Below are 20783 nucleotides of genomic sequence, written 5' to 3'. Positions count from 1 at the left end.
TTGTATGTTTTAAAATGATTAATAACTTCATGTAATGTGACTTTCATTCCAATAAAAATAAATAAGAGTGCTGCTGTATTCTAACCCCTTGAATAAAACACCATCAATACAGATATAAATGCATACACTGAAAAATTAAAGGAAGAGAAAATCATTCATACAATTTCTAAGTACCTCTTACCCCCCAAAACAAAAACAAACCACTTATTACAATTCTGTGGTGAAATAACCAGGCAAATAGCCTGGGAAATCCTTAATGAACAGATCAAAGTGAACATCATGAGTTATAGAACAAACTGAAATCGTGTGCCAAATGACAGAATGCAATGAGCAGAGAGCACTGTTTTACTTCTGTAATATTCTAGCCAAAGATGCATAACCCAAAGAAGCACAGCCTGTCAGAACACAAGAAATGCCAACTAGAGAGATGTTATATCACAATAACTGGCCCATAATCTTCAAACATCAGATTATAAAAGGAAAATCATTTTTAAAAAATGATCAGTCTGTGACACATGCTCATCCTATATCTTTTGTGAGTTGCATTTTAACTTTTAAAAACTATACTATGACATTTTGTTCCATTGAATTTTGTTTTCATTGCTGTAATACCATAATGAAACTCTATTAAATATTTAGTGGACACATAGTAACTACTAAGTGATTTACAGACCTTGCTAATAAAAAGTAAAAGAGGCCCCTTCCCTGTAGATTCTGACTCCACAGGTCTTAAGCAAGACCTACAATTCTATTTTTTTTTTTAAGATTTTATTTATTTATTCGACAGAGAGAGACAGCGAGAGAGGGAACACAAGCAGGGGGAGTGGGAGAGGAAGAAGCAGGCTCATAGTGGAGGAGCCTGATGTGGGGCTCGATCCCAGATCACCGGGATCACGCCCTGAGCCGAAGGCAGACGCTTAACGACTGCGCCACCCAGGCGCCCCCTACAATTCTATTTTTAAACCAGCATTTAAAGTGATGATCATCAGGAAAGGATTGTAAATACTGCAATAAACATCAAGAAAAAAATCCTTGCCTAAGGAACATGGACTCTGAAGGAAAATATTCTATTGCTTATTTTTTACAGTTTGGACCATGAAACAATGTTCAGTATCTTCTGTTATCAATATAGTTAAAATAAAATTAGATTAGACATTCAGATGTAACAGAACATTAATAAATTTCACAAGAAATCTGGAATATTACAAATTTCCATCCTTTAAGAAGTTTTCATCTTAATGTTTCCTTTAACCTGGAATTTTCTTAGACCATTTTCCTCCTCAGGTTACCCTTTAAAAAAAAAAATTATTTATTTGAGAGAGAAACCATGTGTGCAAGTGCAACCGCAAAGGGGAAGGGGCAGAGAGAGAGAATCACAAGGGGACTCCCCGCTGAGCATGGAGCCTGACAGGGTGTCGATGCCAGGACCCTAAGATCATGACCTGAGCCAAAACCAAGAGTGGGATGTTTAACCGACTGAGTCACCCAGGTACCCCCTCAGTTTACCTCTTAAAACTGTTCAAAACCTGTCCATGCTTTGCTTACCAGAAAAAAAAAATCTTAGAGAACTGTGATTGTTAAATTGTTACATCTAAAAATTCCTATGTTCACCCTCAAAAAGAACTTTAAGGAGAAAAAAAGAATTACTGCAAACAGGATGCTTCTAATTCTCAAGTTTCTAGACTACTAAAGGTAAAGCACACAAGGTAACTCAAGAGCTGTGAAACTTAAAATTAACAGACTTAAATTTCATATAAAATTCACTACCAAAAAATATAAACCCTACTCTATAAACAAATTTTTACACACTGCGCTTCTCTTTCCTCATAAAACTGAAGTTAAGTCAACCCTGAAATTTTTTCTAATTCAGCTTATGAGACCCTTTTTCTTATAAGGGTTGGCAACCGTACATTTTAATTAAGAATTATACTGCAAACAAATTGGGCTCAATTGGAATAAAACTGAATTCAAATAAACTCATTTACTCAATAGCCAGTGTGGTCAAAGCTAAGTGCTAAACAGTGAAGATACTTAAAAGGCTCAAGATGGCAGTCCCCCGAGAACATTCGAACAGTTAACAAATAACTGCAAAAAATAAAAATAAAAAATGCACCCTTAAACCCACAATCAGAAAAGTTGAGGTATAAGCAAATTATTTATCTGAAGTATTTACCATGAGAAAAATACCAAAGTTACAAGGATTCAAATGAGGTAACTTAAAAAGAACAACAAAACATAAAATGGAATCAGCTTCAACTTGTTCTCTGAAAAAGGGGCAGATTCACAAGAGATAATTCACCCCTAAGCTACACAGCCAGTAAGGGGAAGACCTGGACAGTAAGAACTCTAGATCTGCCTCAAAAGCCATGCTTCTTCGTTCACAATCAGTACCGCTAGAGTGCTCCCACAGAAAGTACTAAAAGTTAACTCATTCTCCTGCTCTGCCCTTGCTCCCACCCCCAAACCCCATCACCATCCTCCCCCATCCCCCAAATATATTTCAGAAAATAACCAAAGTAACTTATCTTCAAGTTTCATTTTACTTTATAAACTTATGAAAATTCTCCTTCCCATAAAGAAACATTTCTGATACATTTGTTTGCTGAATGACTTAATTCATCAACAAACATTTATGGAGCAGCTACTCTAAACCAGGACTTTGACCAATATTCTCCTCCGCAAGAATGCATACTATTAGGAAGGAACAAAGGGAGGAAGAAAGTAAAGAAGGCAGCGAGATTAGCTCATTTTTCCTGGTACCAGAAGTGGCAATTACAGGTAAAAAAAACAAAAGGGGCAATTAATGGTAAGGATTATCCTCAAACTACCAACATGTGAAATGCAGCAGACTAAGTTATGATAGTATCAAATTAATTCCATAATTGGTTACATTGTGCTGAAACTCCACATCAGACTTATCTACAAAGAACAGTAGAAATCCTGAATTTGAGGACTGAAAGCGATAGAAAATGACTGACAAAAGTTAATTGTGAGAAAATGTGGGAAAAATTTTTATAATCTCAGAAGGTGGAAGGAAGGCCTTTCTAAGTACAACACACAAAACAGAAATGATAAAAATATATTTATATATTCAATTATAAATATAAACACAAAAAGCATTCTACATGACAAAATTCACAACCAAGGTCAAAGAAAACAACATGGGGGAAATACTTGTCACAAATAGCACATACAAAGGGTTGACTTCCCTTCATATGTCAAATGTTCCCACAAATCAAGGGAAAAAAGAAGTTAAAAGATGAAGAAAAAATATAAAGAGCTGACAGGAAAGGGTCTTATAATATGAAATGTTTTCATCCTAGCATTGTTCCTAGCAGTAAAAAAAAAAGAAAGAAAGAAAGAAAGAAAAGAAAGAAAGAAAGAAAAGAAACAATGCACAGCAAAAGAGATCTGGTTAAGTTGACATTAAGCCATCAATATAAAAATAATAGGGTAGCTTTACATATATTAAAATGGAATAACCCTCCAAGATACTTCCTTAAGTAAAAAAGCTGTAGAGCAAGGTGGACCTCATGTTACTACTTACATTATAAAGAATACAATGTGCTTATATAAACATAAGTTCTCTCCAGAAAAATACAAAAACTAAGAGTGGTTTCTTCAGACAAGAATTACAGCTGGAAAATAGGCATGAGGGGGTGACTATTTTCTAAAAACCTTTGTACTTTTCGTAATTTCCACCGGGTATATGTATTCAAAGTAATTTTAAATTCTCTTTACTCTGACTCAACTTTACCATTTCTTGAATCCTCTAACTTTAACATTACCTACCTTTTTCCGAAGTCAAGTAAGCCTAAAAGACAGCATCCCAAGAGCAGCAAACGAGCTTCAACAAATGAATTTAGAAAATGAGCCTAACACTATGAACTAGTCATTTCACAAACAGTTCCAACAGACAGGATCCTTGATATGAAATGAAAGATTTGGAAATTCAAGTACCTTAACTTTTTTTTTTTTAAAGATTTTATTTATTTATTCGACAGAAATAGAGACAGCCAGCGAGAGAGGGAACACAAGCAGGGAGAGTGGGAGAGGAAGAAGCAGGCTCATAGTGGAGGAGCCTGATGTGGGGCTCGATCCCATAACGCCGGGATCACGCCCTGAGCTGAAGGCAGACGCTTAACTGCTGTGCCACCCAGGCGCCCCAGTACCTTAACTTTTTGATTATGAAGACAATAGCCTAAAATATATACTGAACACATAAACATGCATATACAAACACACACACAATTAACTAGGCAATTTAATTAGGGCTTTACAAGTATTATCTCATTTAGTGCTCAGCATTTCCCTCTGGGACTGACATAATCTTTTCTTCAAAAAACAAAACAAAACAACAGGTTTTTTTATACAGAGGCACCTGGGTAGTTCAGTTGGTTAAGTGTTTGCCTTCAGCTCAGGTCATGATCTCAGGGTTCTGGGACTGAGCTGTGCATCAGGCTCCCAGCTCAGTGGGGGGGGGGGGGGGTGGTTCTGTTTCTTCCTCTCCCTTTCCCCCTCCCCGTTTGTACATGCAAGCTAACAAATTTTTTAAAATATTAAAAAAAAAACCCCACAGGTTTATATATATATGTGAAACACATTTTATTTGTTTAAAAGATTTTATTTATTTATTTGACATGGAGGGGGACACAAGTGACAGGGTGGGAGAGGGAGAAGCAGGATTCCCGCTGAGCAGGGAGCCTGATGTGGGGCTGGATCCCAGGACCCTGGGATCAGGACCTGAGCTAAAGGCCGACCCTTAGTGACTGAGCCACCCACGTGCCCACCAAACACATTTTAAAGTTCCCAATGTAAGAGTACTCATCAGTGGTAGGTCAAATTCTTAACCACTAAACACATACATACATACTGTAAATAACCGAGAATACGTTAGGTAGAGATGTTACCTTATACAAAATTTTAGCCTTAATAACAGCTGTTTAGGTAATTCTCTAAATTCTACATTTTGGTTTCACATGTCAGGCACTGCCTTGACCTATAGCTATAACAAACCTTATACAAATTACAGATATTAATCTCCCAAACACATAGACGAGGGGCAGTTTGAGCTACCACTGCAGTCATTAACTTTCTACTAACCTAAGCCAACTTTGTCCCCAACAGACTCTATCCTCTCATCAGGCTGTCCTTGAAGGTCCTAATGTAAAGGACTAAGTTGAAAACATTTTCACTCACATTTTCCCATTTACACAATGTCCCTATAAGGACTCATTTTTATGGAAGAGACCAAAGAGTAATTCATGGGAAAAATCTGAAAACTACTAGCTGACTTAGAGGGAAAAACAAAGGCAGCTAAGTTACATATGGAAAGTCCTTAAGACATCTTGACTATCAGGTGAATGCACTTGTCAAGTAGTTTTCAACCTAGCCAGTATTCCATGAAACAATTATTTCATCACTGTAACAGCCTCAAGTTTAGCATCCTTGTAGAGCTTTACTAACTAAGGCCCCTTGTAAGAAACCTATAACATCCTCTTCTTAAAAAGAACCAAATCAAGATCACACTGAGAAAATTTGTAACATCAAAAATAATTTAAACTCTGTGGGCACAAATCTCCTTTCGTATCTCTGAGGAGTAAAGATTATGTCTCCTCTTCAAAAAAAAAATTAATTAATATAAATGAATTCTCATGGCCTTTCTCGTTTCTGATAGTGAGCCAAAAATTCTGTTCGCTCATTTATTTCAAAGTTACTCCTTGAAACCTAAAGTGTGTTTTATCTTTCTAAACCTGAGAGGGCAATTTCACTAGGTTTTAATCTCTCCAACTCAGTAGTTCAAACTAGGAAGCATTTTTATTTTTTTTTTTAAGATTTTAAGTAATCTCCACATCCAACATGGGGCTCGATCTCACAACTCTAAGATCAACAGTCAACAGTCCCTACCGACTGAGCCAGTCAGGCACCCCTAGGGAACATTTTTAAAGGCAAGGTCATAATGAATAAGTCCTTATCAGTCAGTCCCTTAAGGGCACTAACAGCAAATCCAAAGCCAGCCCTTAATCTAGCAAGCCGGCAAGAAGCTCATATAACAAATTATTTAAGTCTAGGCAGATAAAACAGCTTCTATATAATCTGACAACAAATCAACTAGGCTACAAATAATCTAACAAATTTCTCCTAGTCCCCAAACAGTTAAACTGTTCTATAATAAAAATACCAACTGCACATACTGAAGTCTAGGGAAAAAATAAGTTAACCCAAATCATCTAAGATGTTAATTCTTTTACTCTGCAAGTTAAGTGTACTAAGAATATAACAAATAAACAAGGTCCCCTGCCCTCAAAAGAGTATGTGATAAATATGAGTGAAGCCAGATAATTAGACTATGTTTTGAAAGAAATAAATAGGATAAAGAAATAAGAGAAACCAAAGGCTACAGGAAGGGGGGGGGTTGTCTACTTTGCACAGAATGTTTAGAGAGTCACCTAGAATCTAACAAAGAAACTAAAACTGAGCTAACAAAGGGAAAACAAGAATGAGCAAGCATAAAGGCCCTAAGACAGGAAGGAAAATGGCTAGGAAGAGAAAGAGGGCCTTAAAAGGCAAATGATCTAGGAAGACATTAAGGAAGGTTGCAGAGAAATGGAGGGAAAAAACAATTCTTACAGGCTAGAGTCTACATGTTATTCTTAGGTCCGATGGGAACACTCTGCTCTGTGAATAATAAACTACAGAGGTGCAAGAAGGGCAGAGGAACAAAGTTTTAAGACTACAGCAATAGTTCAGGTTAGAGAAGATGGTGGCCCGAACAAGTCCAATGGCCGTGGACTAAAAAAGGACTTATTTCAAATAGATTTGCTAAATGACTAGATGGGAGGAAAAGTAGAAATCAAAGGTGATTTCCAAGTTTTTTAGCTTGAACAGATGGACTCTGTACCCATTTACTGAACCAGAAAAGAATGGAGAAATTATGGAGCTAAGAAAGACTCAAAAGAGTGCAGTTTGGGATGTATTTGTCAACTAAGTGGAAAGGCTAAGAAGGCCGTTAAATTATAAGAGTAGAATACGGGGAAGAGATCTGGACTGCAGATTGAAATTTGAGATCATTTGCATACCATAAACTATGGTACCATTTCCCAGGTTACACAAATATTACCTCAAAAGAATGTAATGCATTGTGTTTTCATCAATTTTGAACATTTTATAAAATGCAACCTAAATATACCTGGTTTGGGGTGCCTGGGTGGCTCAGCTGGTTAAGCATCTGCCTTTGCCTCAGGTCATGATCCCAGCCAGGGTCCTGGGACTGAGCCCCATGCCAGGCTCCCTGCTTAGCAGGGGAGTCTGCTTCTCCCTCTGACCTTCCCACCCCCCTTCATTCTCTCTCTCTCTCACTCTCTCAAACAAAATATTTTTAAAAATAATAAATAAATATACCTGGTTTCTATTTAGTTCTGTCCTTTCAATTTACATTTACCTATGCTCCCGATCTAGTCTTCTCCCTCCTGGTTGATCATAATGGGCCTCAACCACTACTATCTATGTGATGCAGCCATGACAATACTGCTAAATAAATTCTGTATCATTTTACAAATTCAAAGCATTCAGCACTCATTATTTCACTTGAGTCTAATGATAACCTTGTGAAGCAGGGAAAGAACCAGTTTTATTAGGGCAGGAAATAAGTCTTATAAAGGCTGCCCTGGCCATCATCAAATAGCTATTATTTACTAGAAGAGATGAAATCATAACTCAAATTTAAGAACTCTATTTACTCTACATTCACAGAACAGAGCAGACCAAGTAAAGTGCAGGAATCTTACATTTTTGTCTTGTTTGCTACTAAATGCTCAGCACAAATGAAACAGCAGGCATAGAGTAGGCACTAAAACATACTGAGGCAATGGACATCTTCTCTAGCCGACGAACACTCAAGAAATCCCAGAACCTCTGCTGAATCAACGTTCTGAAGTCAGCTGAGAGCCTGCATCCTCCTTTCTCACTTCCAACACAGAAATATTGTCATTTATTTCAAAGTATGTTCAAATATCAACTAGATAATTCCTAACACTTCAAGCCACACAAAAGATTGCTCTATCAATTCAAGATGGCATTATTCTGCAATAGGTCTTACTTCACAGGCCCATAAAAACAATTTCTTTTAGTCCATATTTCCTACAGAAGATTTTAAAAAACAAAAGATGTCATCAGGATTTTAAAATAAAGCAGAAAAAGTCAAATGCTAGCATCTGTATTTACAACTACTGACTTAACATATACAGGAATGATAGTAAGTACACCAGTAGTTCCACACATACAGGCAACTGAGTTTCAACAGAGGTATTTCGAAGTGATTCAAGGGGAAACACAGCCTTCTCAACAAATGATACTGGGACAACTGGACGTCATTTACAATATTAAAAAAAAAAAAAAAAGGAAAGAAAGAAAAATAGAACCTCAACCCTTTGCTCACACCACAGGCCAAAAAGAATCATTCAAAATGTATCACAGACCCAAAAGTATAAGCTAAACTACAAAATTTCTATTGTGTTAGAGGGAAAGATTTCTTAGGACACAAAAAAGCACAAACCAATTTTACTTCAAAATTTAAAATACTTATTCTTCAAAACACACTATTAAGAAAATGATGGTGGGGCGCCCGGATGACTCACTCGGTTAAGCGGCTGCCTTCTGGGGTGCCTGGGTGGCTCAGTCGTTAAACATCTGCCTTCGGCTCAGGGCGTGATCCTGGCGTTTTGGGATCGAGCCCCACATCAGGCTCCTCTGCTAGGAGCCTGCTTCTTCCTCTCCCACTCCCCCTGCTTGTCTCTCTCTCACTGGCTGTCTCTCTCACTGGCTGTCTCTGTCAAATAAATAAATAAATAAATAAATAAATAAATAAAATCTTTAAAAAAAAAAAAAAGCTGCTGCCTTCTGCTCTGGCATGATCCCAGGGTCCTGGAATCGAGTCCCGCATGGTCCTGCATCAGACTCCCTGCTCAGTGGGGAGTCTGCTGCTCCCTCTCCCTCTGCCCTTTCCCCATACTAGTTCATGCACTCTCTCTCTAATAAATAAAATCTTGAAAAAAAAAAAAATGATGGCAAAACACAGACTGAGAAATTATGTGCAAAACATGTATCTCAAATACATGTATCCAAAATACATAAATAATTCTTACAACTCAACAAGACAATCTCATCTTTTTTAAATGGGCAAAAGATCTGGACACCACCAAAAAAAATCATTATTAGGTAAATACAAATTAAAACCACAATGCAAATTCAAACTATACACCCATTCCACAGATGAAATTGAAAGACTGACGTCAAATACTGGCAAGAATGCAGAACTATGTAATATATATTGCTGGTGCAAATGCAAATGGTTCAGCACTCTGTAAGACACTGCCAAGTTTTTAGCAGAGTCAAATACACAAAATTCCTATGACCCTGAAATCACATTGCTGGGTAATTTCCCCAAGAGAAATGAAAACCCTTCTAGTCACCAAATCCAGTATGCAAATGTTCATACAAACTTTACTCACAATAGCCAAACACTGGAAACAACCCAAATGTCTAGTAACCAGAGAATGGATAAACATTTGTTGTGTATCCACACAAGAGAATACCACTCAGCCATAAAAAATATGGATTAAAAATACTTGCAATAACATGCATGAAAGAAGTCACAAACAAAAGTATACACAGTGTTTGGTTCCCTCTATAAGAAATTCTGGAAAACAATACACAATAAGAAGAGAAGAAAAAAGGACTGGTGGTCTCCAGAGAATAGGGGTAAGGGTAGAGGACACTCTGTAAAGGACAATAAGGTAACTTTCTGGGTGATGTAAATATTCTACATTCTCAGGTGCTGTGATTACACAACTCATTTGTAAATAAATAAATAAATAAATCTTCAAACTGTACACTTAAAGAGTGAATTTATTCTATGTAAATCATATCTCAATACACCTAGTTTAAAAATGGGCTCACATTCCATTAAAAAAAAATGAACAGGCACAACTTTTGTAAAGACCAACTACTAAAATGTTAATTTTTATTTAAAAAAAATTAGTTATTAGTATTTCCCTGTATTACTTTGAGCCTAAATTTATGTTCTCTACTCTGAGGAATTATTAAGTAATCCCACAATTTTCCCTCTATCTTCAGGACCAAGTCCACCAATCCAAACTGCATACTAATTTTTACCTTCTATTTGTAGCAAAGGAAAACTGATAATTACTTTTCTTTTGGACACTTCTACAAATACCATTTCAAGAAATACCAAATACTGTCACTACACTATATGATAGCTTTAATGTTGGCTGACTGCCCATTCAACTGAAATGGCAGTAAATATTAGAAAGGTAAATGAAACATATTCTAATTAATATATTATTAATCCACCTGAGGTACTTTTCTTCCTAGAAGGACAGAAGTATTTAAGAACACTAGTCGCTTGTTTCTTTTAAGGAGGCCAAATAGAGAGTGTTTTGGAAATTTGCGAAAATGTTTTGGAAACAATAGCCTTCTAGAACTGTCACATCTGTGCTACGACATATTATAATTCATTATTATGACCATCTTATCTTTTTCACTTTAGGAGCGTATTAATATGATCTTATGTACATAAAATTTTATTTCAGGTTAATAAAGGGGACTTTAAAAAGTACTTGTTATAAAAGTTCTATGGATCTGATTGGATTCTGTACTACTGTCTCTAGAACTGTGCTGTCCAACACTGCAGCTAGCAGCCACACGCTGTTGTTTAGATTTACATTAAAATTTAACTTAAAATTCAGTTCCTCATCTGCACTAGCTACACTTCAAATAAGGACATACGTCTAGCAATTACCATACTGAACAGCTCAGACACAGAATGCTTACCTCATCTCACAAAGTTCTATTGGACAGCGCTGCTCCACAATAAGATCTACTTAGAACACTAAGAAAATTAACTGTAACATAGGAATACAGATAAGCAAACTTCAAATCCCAACTCTGTCACTTACTGATGACCTTAGGTAAATTAATCAATCTCAAAGTTTCTTAAATCATTAAATGGAAATAGCACTTATTTCACATGGCAACTAGGAAAAGCAATTTTTAATCTAAAATACTGTAAACACTGGTTATGAAGTGATCCAAAAGGAAAATATTCCTGAATGAGAATAAACCCATGTTAACAGTATATTATAAAAAAGACATAACTGTATCTCACTAAGGAAAAGAAAACTTAGTAGCTGGCTAAGAATAAAATAAGTTATCTTCTCACTCCTGAAACAGTAGTACTTATACTTTCCCCATATTATCACCTTAAAAACTTTAACTATGAGCCATCATAGTTGGAAGTCTAGGCTCTGGATATACAGAACGTGTAGGTTCAAAAATATCACTTCCTGATTGTGTGACCTTGGTGACTTAAATCTCTGTGCTTTCATCTTCTCATTTGTAAAATAAGAACAAGAAGACATTCCCACCCACACGATCCAGGAGGATTAAGTAGTTAATTCACTTAAAAGGCTTAAAACACAGCCTGCAATATGGTAAGCGTTGATAAATAGTAGTTATCAAAATCTAGTCATCATGAGAGGGGTTGATTTCCAGAATATATCAAGAACTCCTACAACTCAAATTTAAAAATGTGCGAAGAACCTGAATACACCTTTCTTCAGAAAGGTAATACGGCCAATAAGCAAATGAGAAGGCATCAGTCATCATTAGAGAAATGCAAATCAAAACCACAATGAGATACCACTTCACAACCACCAGGATGGCTATTACTGAAAACAACAAATGTTAGAAAGAATACGGAGAAAGTGGAACCCATGTACATTGCTGGTAGGAACAAAAAATAGTGCAGCCTAGAAACAGTATGGTGGTTCCTGAAGGAATTAAAAATAGAATTACCATATGAACCAGCAATTCCACTTCTGGTTTATACCCAAAAGAATTAAAGGCAGGAATTAAAAAAAAAAAAAAAAAAGGCAGGGAGTCAAACAAGTATTTGCACACCCATATTCACAGCAACATTATTCATGATCTCAGAAAGGTAGAAATAACCAAAATATCGATTTACAGACAAATGGATAAACAAAATGTGATACACACACACAATGGATTGTCTTAAAAAGGAAGGAAATTGATTCTACCACACGCTACAACATGGATGAACCTCGAGGATATTATGTAAGGTGAAATAAACCACTTACAAAACAAATAACTGCACAATTCTACTTATACTAAGTACCTACAATAGTCTAATTCATAGAAATACAAGTAGAATGGAGACTGCCAGGGGCTAGGGAGGGGGAAAATGCAAAGTTAATGTTTAACGGGTACACAGAGTTTCAGTTTGGGAAGATGAAAAAAGTTCTAGAGATGGAACGTGGTGATGAATGCACAGCAATGTGAATGTACTCAATGCCACTTACATATACGCTCAAAAATGGCTTAAATGGTAAATTTTATTTTTGCCACGATAAAAAAAAATTTCCCTCATTAAGGTGACTGTAAAATTAGTATGTAAGGGGGAAAATACCTTACCTCCAAAGCTCAGACTGTGGCTATAAATGCAGAAAGATTTAAATCTCGTAATTTATATTTAGAATATACTTTCTTCTCTAAAGTTGTAACAGCCCAACCTACTAATTGTGGAGTGAAGACTGCCTAAATCTAATTATGCTGACAACTTTACTGGGTGGGAAAGATTACCTCCTACTGTGGTTTTTGTGAGTATGTCCACAAATTCTTTTGAGAAAAGATGAAATCTAACTACACTCCCTTGGTTTCGGGCTAGACTTAATTACTTGCTTGGAACAAAAAGAATGTGGTAGAAATGACTTCTGGAATAGGTCATAAAAGATATCTCGGCTTCTACCTATCTCTAAGATCACTTGCTCTAGGAGCTGCAGCTGCCACATTTTAAAGAAACTCAAGGAGAAACGCCTGGCTGGCTCGGTGGATGTGACTCTTGATCTTGGGGTTGTGATTTTAAGCCCTAAATTGAGAGTACAGATTACTAAAAAAACAAAACAAAACAAACAAAAACAAAAGAAACAAAACAAAATCCAAAAAAAACAAAAAACCCAAGGAGTTGAAAAAAGAGCCACATGTGGTAAGGAACTGAGTCTTCCAGACAACAGCCAGCATCAACTGCTGCCAGGCCAATGAGTACACCATCCTGGAAAAAGATCCACCAGCCCCGGTCAAGCCGTTGAGCATCTGTAGCCCTAGTAACCATATCAAAGACTTTATGAAAGACGTATATGGAGCCAGAACCACTCAGGTAAACTGCTGCCAAACTTCTGACCCACAGATATCACGTGAGATAATAATTATTTTTTTAAAGATTTTATTTATTTATTCGACAGAGATATAGACAGCCAGAGAGAGAGAGAGGGAACACAAGCAGGGGGAGTGGGAGAGGAAGAAGCAGGCTCAGAGCAGAAGAGCCTGATGTGGGGCTCGATCCCATAGCGCCAGGATCACGCCCTGAGCCGAAGGCAGACGCTTAACTGCTGTGCCACCCAGGCGCCCCAATAACTATTTTTTATAAACTCACTCATTAAGAGAGTATTTAATACTCACTGAAAAGCAAACTAATTTAACTAGTATGCATATGTAAAGACAAAGACAATTTTTCAGTTTAAAAAACTTTTTTTTTTTCTCAGTTTAATAATTTTTTTTTTTTTAAAAGTAGGCTCCATGCCTAGCCTGGAGCCCAACACAGGGCTTGAACTCACCACCGTGAGATCAAGACCTGAGCTGAGGGGTGCCTGAGTGGCTCATTCAGTTAAGCACCGGACTCTTCATTTTGGCTCAGATTATGATCTTAGGAGGGTTGTGAGATGGAGCCGGCTTTAAAGTCTCTCTCTCCCTCTGCCCCTCCCCCTCCCCTCTTCTCTCTCTCTCTCTCTCTCTCTCTCTAAAAAACAAAAACAAAAACCTGAGGTGGGATCGGGAGTCTGACACTTATAGTGACTGAGCCATCCAGGTGCCCTCAGTTTAAGAAATTCTTAAAGTATATTTGCAAGTTTAGAGTTTCAAAAGAAACAGAACATATTTAACAACTTTAAAACTTTTTCTTGCTAAAAATAAGTATGAAAAAAAACTTTTTTAAAAGGTTTCAAAAAATATAATCTGTAAACTGAATTAAAGGACAGAAAATGAAACACCAAAACATCACACTCACCAAGCTGTGAACAGAAAGATGACTCAAGAACAAGAAAATGAGTGGGATACCTTGTATAAAAAGAAGCAGAAACTAGCAATTACTTGAAAGGATATAGAGCAAATGCCTGTAACTCTTCTGCTGGGTGTGGCAGCCAACAAAAAAGGGGAAAAGCAAGCAGGCAAAACTGAAAAACAACCAACCACAAAAGGTTTATCAGTAATTCTAACATTCTGTTTCTCAAGAGGCTCCCGTTCAAAGTAATGGACCTGCTCCCCAAAAAAGTATACAAGCAACCCCAAAACGATCATTTTAGAGAATTTCCAAACCACTGTCTCTAATTCTTTCTAGCAAAAAAAAATAAATTAATTAATTAAAAAATTGACATTAGGAAACCCTGACATATAAAACATTTAAAAAGGGGGAAGACGGGACAGTGAATACATCTCTTTCCAACCTGCTCTCCCTAAATATGCCAAATCCACCACCCTAACTAAGGGTTGCTTAAGTAACAAAACCAAGAGCTATACTTTAGGTAGATTTCTCTGGCCACATGAGAGACTGTGGAGAAAAAGAGAATGGAGCTAAAAGGCAAAGAGATGAGTTAGTTGGTCACTGTCTTGGTCAAGGACCAAGTTAGGATAATAAATGAAACTGGAAATGGGGAGGGGCAGGGCACGGATGGGTTTCCAGAAATGCCATTAACATGTATGTATCAGAATCTCAAAATACTGGAAATTAGAATAATATGTTACACATATATTACACTTCACAATTAACAAAAAGCCTTCATATAAATTATTTCCAACAGCTTTCTGGAAAAGCTAAGACCAAAGAGGTTAGGTAAAATACAGAAGGTCACATAGGCCCTTTTCTAGACTTTCCAAACACTAAACCAAAAATCTCCTTTTTAACTCCCAGCTATTTCCCTTTTTCTATATTACTACCCTTGCCCGGATCTAAATTGTTATCTAAAAATTTTTTATCAAAAATTAAACAGAAAAAAGGTGGTTATGTCAAAGACAAATAATCTGGCTTGGGTTTAGGTTCTATCCTCACTTGCTAACTTTACTCTCAGACTAGAGGCTCCCATCCTTATTTCCTCTGTAACTCTCTAAATTTCATTTTTTTTCCTTTCTTCTGCTCACTCCTATTATTTCCTTACTATTCATCCCTTCCTCCATTCTCAAATGTCAGGAACTTCAAGCACAAAAATCTATGGAGTAATCTCAGTTCAAAACCAGAGAAAAAGTAAAACAAAGCTAACATGCACTGAACTTCATACATGTGCAAAGAGGATGCGGGTGTATAAGATAGGAATATAACCTGAAACTACATTTTAATTTTTAACTACTGAAGTTTTACCTGATAGTTACTAACAAATACCAACGTTAAAAATACCTTCTCTTCCTCCTTCTAGCTTAACTCCAAGTTCCACTAGTAATAATACTAACCAAAGAGAAGCAGTATATCGAAGAAAAAACAAAAATATCAGGAATAATGCTCAAAAAGAAAGAGTTAATGAAGTACAATTCACAAGAAAGCAGTATAGCATAGTGATTAAGAGTATGGAGCCCTCCAGTCAGAGTTGGAGATTTGGTCAAGACTTCTACCTAACCTTGGGCCTAACCAAGTTACTTTCTCCCAGACACAATCTCCCAAAATCTTTTCTCAACTGTACAACTGTAACTATAATAGCACTTTCTTCACAGAATTATTCTAAGAGCTAAAGTATACTACATAAAGTTCACAGCAAAATACGTGACACAATCATCTATAAATTATGTTAATTACTATGATTATTATTTTTAGACCTACAGTCTAGGCACAGAAGACAAAAAAAAAAAAAAAAATGGAGAAGGGTACACAGGAGAAAAAAAGGTGGGGGAGGGGAAGGGGAGAAGCAGCCCAGTAATTGTGCCCATTACTATTGCTATTTATTTTGATGCCAAGAAAATAATATTTATCAAAATGTTCAAATCTGTCCATGAACAACTGCTGTAAGCAAAGTCCACCAATGTTAGACTATTCAAAGATTAAAGTTAATTCTTAAAAACCCTGTCTCTGAAATTATCTTTATACTGTAACATGGCTCTGGGTAACATCAGTAGGAATAATTTAGAGGAAAATAATCATAATGTTCTTTTCTATGAAAAAAGATCATTTTCACTTCAACTTTTTAATCACATTTAAGAGGCATATTCCTAGACAAGTAACTTGAAAAGCCACTAAATGGAGAAATGCATACAAATAGCAGTCTCTCTGAAGCAAAAAGGTGTAGAGTGGTCTCGCCATTTGTTTTTTTAATATAAATCAAGGTGGAAGCTCAACTGGAAACACTACACACAGCTCTGACAGACAATACACAAATAACCCTGTCTATTTTAACAGAATTACTTAATTCTAATCTCAATTTTATATCAGAAAATAAACGCTTTATTTGGATACCTACATTCTTCTGGACTCTACTACCTCTTCTACTCTAAGTAAGATAAAAGGATTCAATAGCACAGGAAAAAAAGTTCTGTTTTGGAATAAAGGGAGCAACTGACAAGTTTTAAAGCCACCGTGGCAAAATATTCAAAATTACAATCTTTTATCTAAGAAAAGTAATTAAATGAAATAAACTCTAATTTTAGCTACACTGATATATTCACTACTAGTGTCTAAAAAATAAATTTTAGTAAGTTTTTTAATAACAAACATTCCCATGCCTAAGAATCACTGAAAAACTCTATATGATAGCTAATGGTAACTAAAAACACTACTATTCAATACTGAAAAATTTAAGTATTATTAAAACATAATTCTCATTTGTCAAAGGATCTATTATTACGGCAATACTTCCAACTTCTTAAAAAAGCTTTGTTTATAAACTTAAGTCAGCATAACCTTCCAGAGAAAATATATCAAGTGACTTAAAAGAATTGTAAATTATTATGAAAATCAGGTTTAAAAACCAAGTCACACGTTATAATTTACTCTAAACTACCTTACTAAACAGCAACACTAAACTCCCTTCAGAAGCAGCCTAAAGTCACATTTAGAAAGTAAACTGGCTAGCAAGACACATGAAATATTTGTTTTTTCCTATCTTTTTACCAATCTATGAATCCATAAAACTAAAGGTGAATACTCACCACAGGGATTTTCTTTACTTCATAAGCACAAAAACGTAAAAATATGTATGGACCATGTGATCTGAAATATTCTTAAATTAACTCTTCCTATATTTCAATTTACTTAATGGTAGTCTTCAGACTGTCCAGGAAATTGAAGCCAAGCAGTATTATTCCAAGAAACTGAAAGGCTTCCAACACAGAATAAACTTGACTCTCATTACAATTTACAAATGAACATTTGCTCACCATATAATACTTACAAATTCCAACAGGACTGCACAGGAAGGTGTTGGGTTTTTCTCTGTAATCTTTATGTTTTCCAGTTTGTTTTTTTATTTTGTATCCTCTGAAATAATATCCAAGTTCTTTGAAGATACTTAACCTATGACTATTTGACATAGAGTTACTTCAAGTCAGCTACCCATACTTCTGTTTTAAAGTTTTCATATGGCTATCTCCAGAATTAGCCAAGTTCCTTGGATTTTAGATTTTAAAGTCTTCTTTATTATTCCATGTACTTGTCACTGTTGTACTTATCCACTCCAGATGAAATATCCAATTTATGAGCCAAAAAGCAAAAACAAAAAGAAAATTTCACATCTGAAGAGCATTCCAGAACATCAGCATACAGAGGGACACATAGCTATCTCAATACTACCATGCTGCTTGAAAACTGCAACATCTTAAATTTCCAGGTAAATAAAAGATAAAAGGGAAAAAACTCTGTATTCTTTCAATGTCTTCATTTAGAAAAGCTGTCCCATTGTGACATGAAAAGGGCTGAGGTCAAAAATTCCTAAAACTTTTAATAAAGGAAAAAATAAACTGCCAAGAAACTTCAGCAATATTTAAACAGTAATTTGAAACTGCCTAAACTACTCAGTACACAAATCAAACATATCTTACAGTTTTGGCTGAAGGACTACTACAGGAGGGGGGTGGGGGGGAAGAGGCAAAAAAAAAAAAAAAAATACCACCAGCTGAAATAATTTAACCAGTTATATAATCCGTTTGAACCAAAATATGAAGAAATGCCTGGGTCTCTTTAAGTAGCTTGTAGAACTGTTCACTACTATAAATTCACTTCAGAGATGATTCTTGCCACTTTTAATAAACTTCTGGGGCAAAATTATCCAAAAACATTGTAATCCCAATATGGCCACTTCAAATATCCGGGGCCTTTTACACAAAACCTAGAAGATGATCTTCATATATGAGTAATTCAATCACCTGTAAAGTTATAAAAAAAAAAAACTTGAATTACACACCGAATTTTAATTTTGAGCTAAAAATTAACCCCCATCTTGAAGAGTCAACTTCTGGAGAGAAATTCACTTCTACGTAATTCAACTGGGGTCGGAAAAAAGGCTCAGCCAAGCAAGCTCCCCAAAACAGTCTACTAGATGAAAAAGACTTTAAAATAAAAGAGGGAAAGGTGGGGAGATGATGTTACGGAGGACAAGGAGTGATTTCAAATGGGAAGGGGGTGCGGATATAATACATGGGGATTATATAAACTTCCCATACTTTTCGAGTAAAAATTAGAACTATGAAACTGGCCCACAACCTTATAAAAGATTTTCTCTATTTTCAATTCACTGGGCCCAAAGAACAGGCAGGTGTGGTGCCATGGAGCATTAGTAAATACAACTCAGGAAAAAAAGGGATATAAAGAGAAAGACGCTCTCTCCAAATTAGAATGTTTAAAGAAGAGACACATTTTCCCCACTAAGGTAGAAAGTAGGCAGGTGAGAAATGGGGCAAGAACATTCCTTAAATTCGCCTGAGGGTGAGACTTCCCTGGCTTCTGAGGGCAGCTGTGGAATAAAGGTGTCGGTTCCCATTTCCTTGAATTAAGAAAACAGGTTTCTCCCAACACTGAGGGGGTGGAAGGTACCAAACCGTTCTCGTAAATCCCATTAAGAGTGGTTCTCTCCAAAACCAGAATAGGTCCCTTCAGGCCTCCACAGGACTCCGGGGGCATGGTAGCATTCGACTCAATACACAGCTACGGCCACCGACCCGGGCGAGGAGGAAAGAGCGGGCGCGCTACTGAAGAAACAACTGAAGGCCACAACTCGGCCTCGACTCCCTCAGCCCTCTGAGAGGACCAGTAGTGCCAAAAGAGGCAGGCGTGTGCGAGAGGCCGGAGGAAGGAAGATCGTGCACGGAGGGCGTCGGACCCGTTCTCAGCCTCCGCCAAACATCCCCCAACCACCAAGCCTAAGCCATCCACCCCCTCCCCACAACCGCCACCCCCACTCCACCGGGGCCGAGTAAATATTTAGAGGGGCCTCTCGGCACCGTCCTTCCGTCTCTCTCCTTGCTCTCCGCCACCCCCCCCACACACCGCGTCCGCGGGCAGCCTCACACCTCGCGCCTCCAACGCCGCTCCCGACCCCCTGAAACCCCAAAGCCGACAGGGGCACCCCCCACCCTCCCCCAGACTCCAGCGCGGAACACAGAAGACGGTGTTACCTTCTGCCACACCAGAGATGCCCCTGGCCTGGGGGTGCCGCTGCGCTCGATCCCCGGAGGAGGTTTTCGGTACTTTGAATAATCCCCTTTTGCCGCTTTTCCCTCCCCCACAACCAGTCTCAGTCCCAAAATGGCGCCGACCCGATCCGCAATGTTCTGGGTCAAGTCTCGCGAGATCGTGGAAGGTGGCGAGGCGGGGAAGGAACTAGAGGGGTTGAGGAGAAGGGAGGGGAAAGGCGGGGCGAGGAGAAGGAGGAGGGAGAAAGGGTGTGGAAGAAGCGGTGCGGACGAACCTACTGGGCGGGGCAGCAGGAGGAGCGCCTCCACCAGAGAACCTTCTGGCCCAAGCAACCGCTCACGCCCCGGCCGAAAAAGCTCCGCCCCCTACGTCGGGCGGCTAGGGGGAAGGATTAGGGCGTGGCTACGTCTGGGGGCGGAGCGTCGAGGAAGCCCGGGAGGTAGGGGCGCGTGGGGGGCGGTGGCTCCGCGCAGTGACGTCAGGAGCAGCTGGAGTCGGGGATTACCCCCTGCTGCTGACGTGAGGACGGTGAACAATCGGGAACGTTCGGTGGAAGGGGGAATTCCCCGCCGCTCCCCGAGGAGCCCCTCCTCCCGCCCCTCCCCCGCCCGGGAGCCGGGGATGGTGGGGCCTCCGGGAGGGTGAGAGGGGAAGGCTGAGCCTGGAGGCAGCCGTGCGAGCTTGAGTGGCGCGCGCCTCAGCGTCTTCCCTGGCTGGACGCTCCGAGCAGCCGGTGCGCGCTCTACTCGCCGGGTACCGCGCTCGGGCTTGGGCGGAAGGGAGATCACATGCTCGTCAGTACACATCCCTGCGCAGGCGGAGCGCTGGCGGTGCAGCCGCAGGGCAGTTGGGCGCCCTGAAGCAATGGATCCACCATCGTATGCAAATACGAGTGTGTCGGACGTAAATAATACGTACAGGAGGCCGGTAGCTGACCAGAGACTAACTGGGTGGAAACTAAGCTCAGATTCTCAAAGGGTAAAAATGACTACTGGATGTAATTGTGCCTATCATTTTTCTTTCTGCC

At 38.3% G+C, this 20783-nt stretch overlaps 1 protein-coding gene across 4 annotated transcripts in view; it reads right to left on the bottom strand.

Annotated features, from left to right (window-relative positions):
- GPBP1 (GC-rich promoter binding protein 1) overlaps nt 1-20122 on the bottom strand; it is a 72101-nt gene extending 51979 nt beyond the window's left edge. The window contains exons 1-3 of one of the 4 annotated variants that reach the window (XM_057307056.1): nt 19738-20100; nt 17520-18489; nt 8637-8827 (exon numbers count right to left, since the gene is read on the bottom strand). The gene's annotated coding sequence lies outside the window, so the exon portion shown is untranslated. Of the gene's footprint in view, nt 1-8636; nt 8828-17519; nt 18490-19737 lie in introns of all 4 variants that reach the window. The other 3 variants (XM_057307058.1, XM_026498934.4, XM_026498937.4) reach the window with 3 other exon arrangements.
- Between the last annotated feature and the right edge of the window lie 661 nt (nt 20123-20783).

Source organism: Ursus arctos, unplaced genomic scaffold (genome assembly GCF_023065955.2).
Source record: "Ursus arctos isolate Adak ecotype North America unplaced genomic scaffold, UrsArc2.0 scaffold_5, whole genome shotgun sequence".
NCBI classification, from domain to species: Eukaryota; Metazoa; Chordata; class Mammalia; order Carnivora; family Ursidae; genus Ursus; species Ursus arctos.
This window is presented reverse-complemented; position numbering and strand designations above follow the sequence as displayed.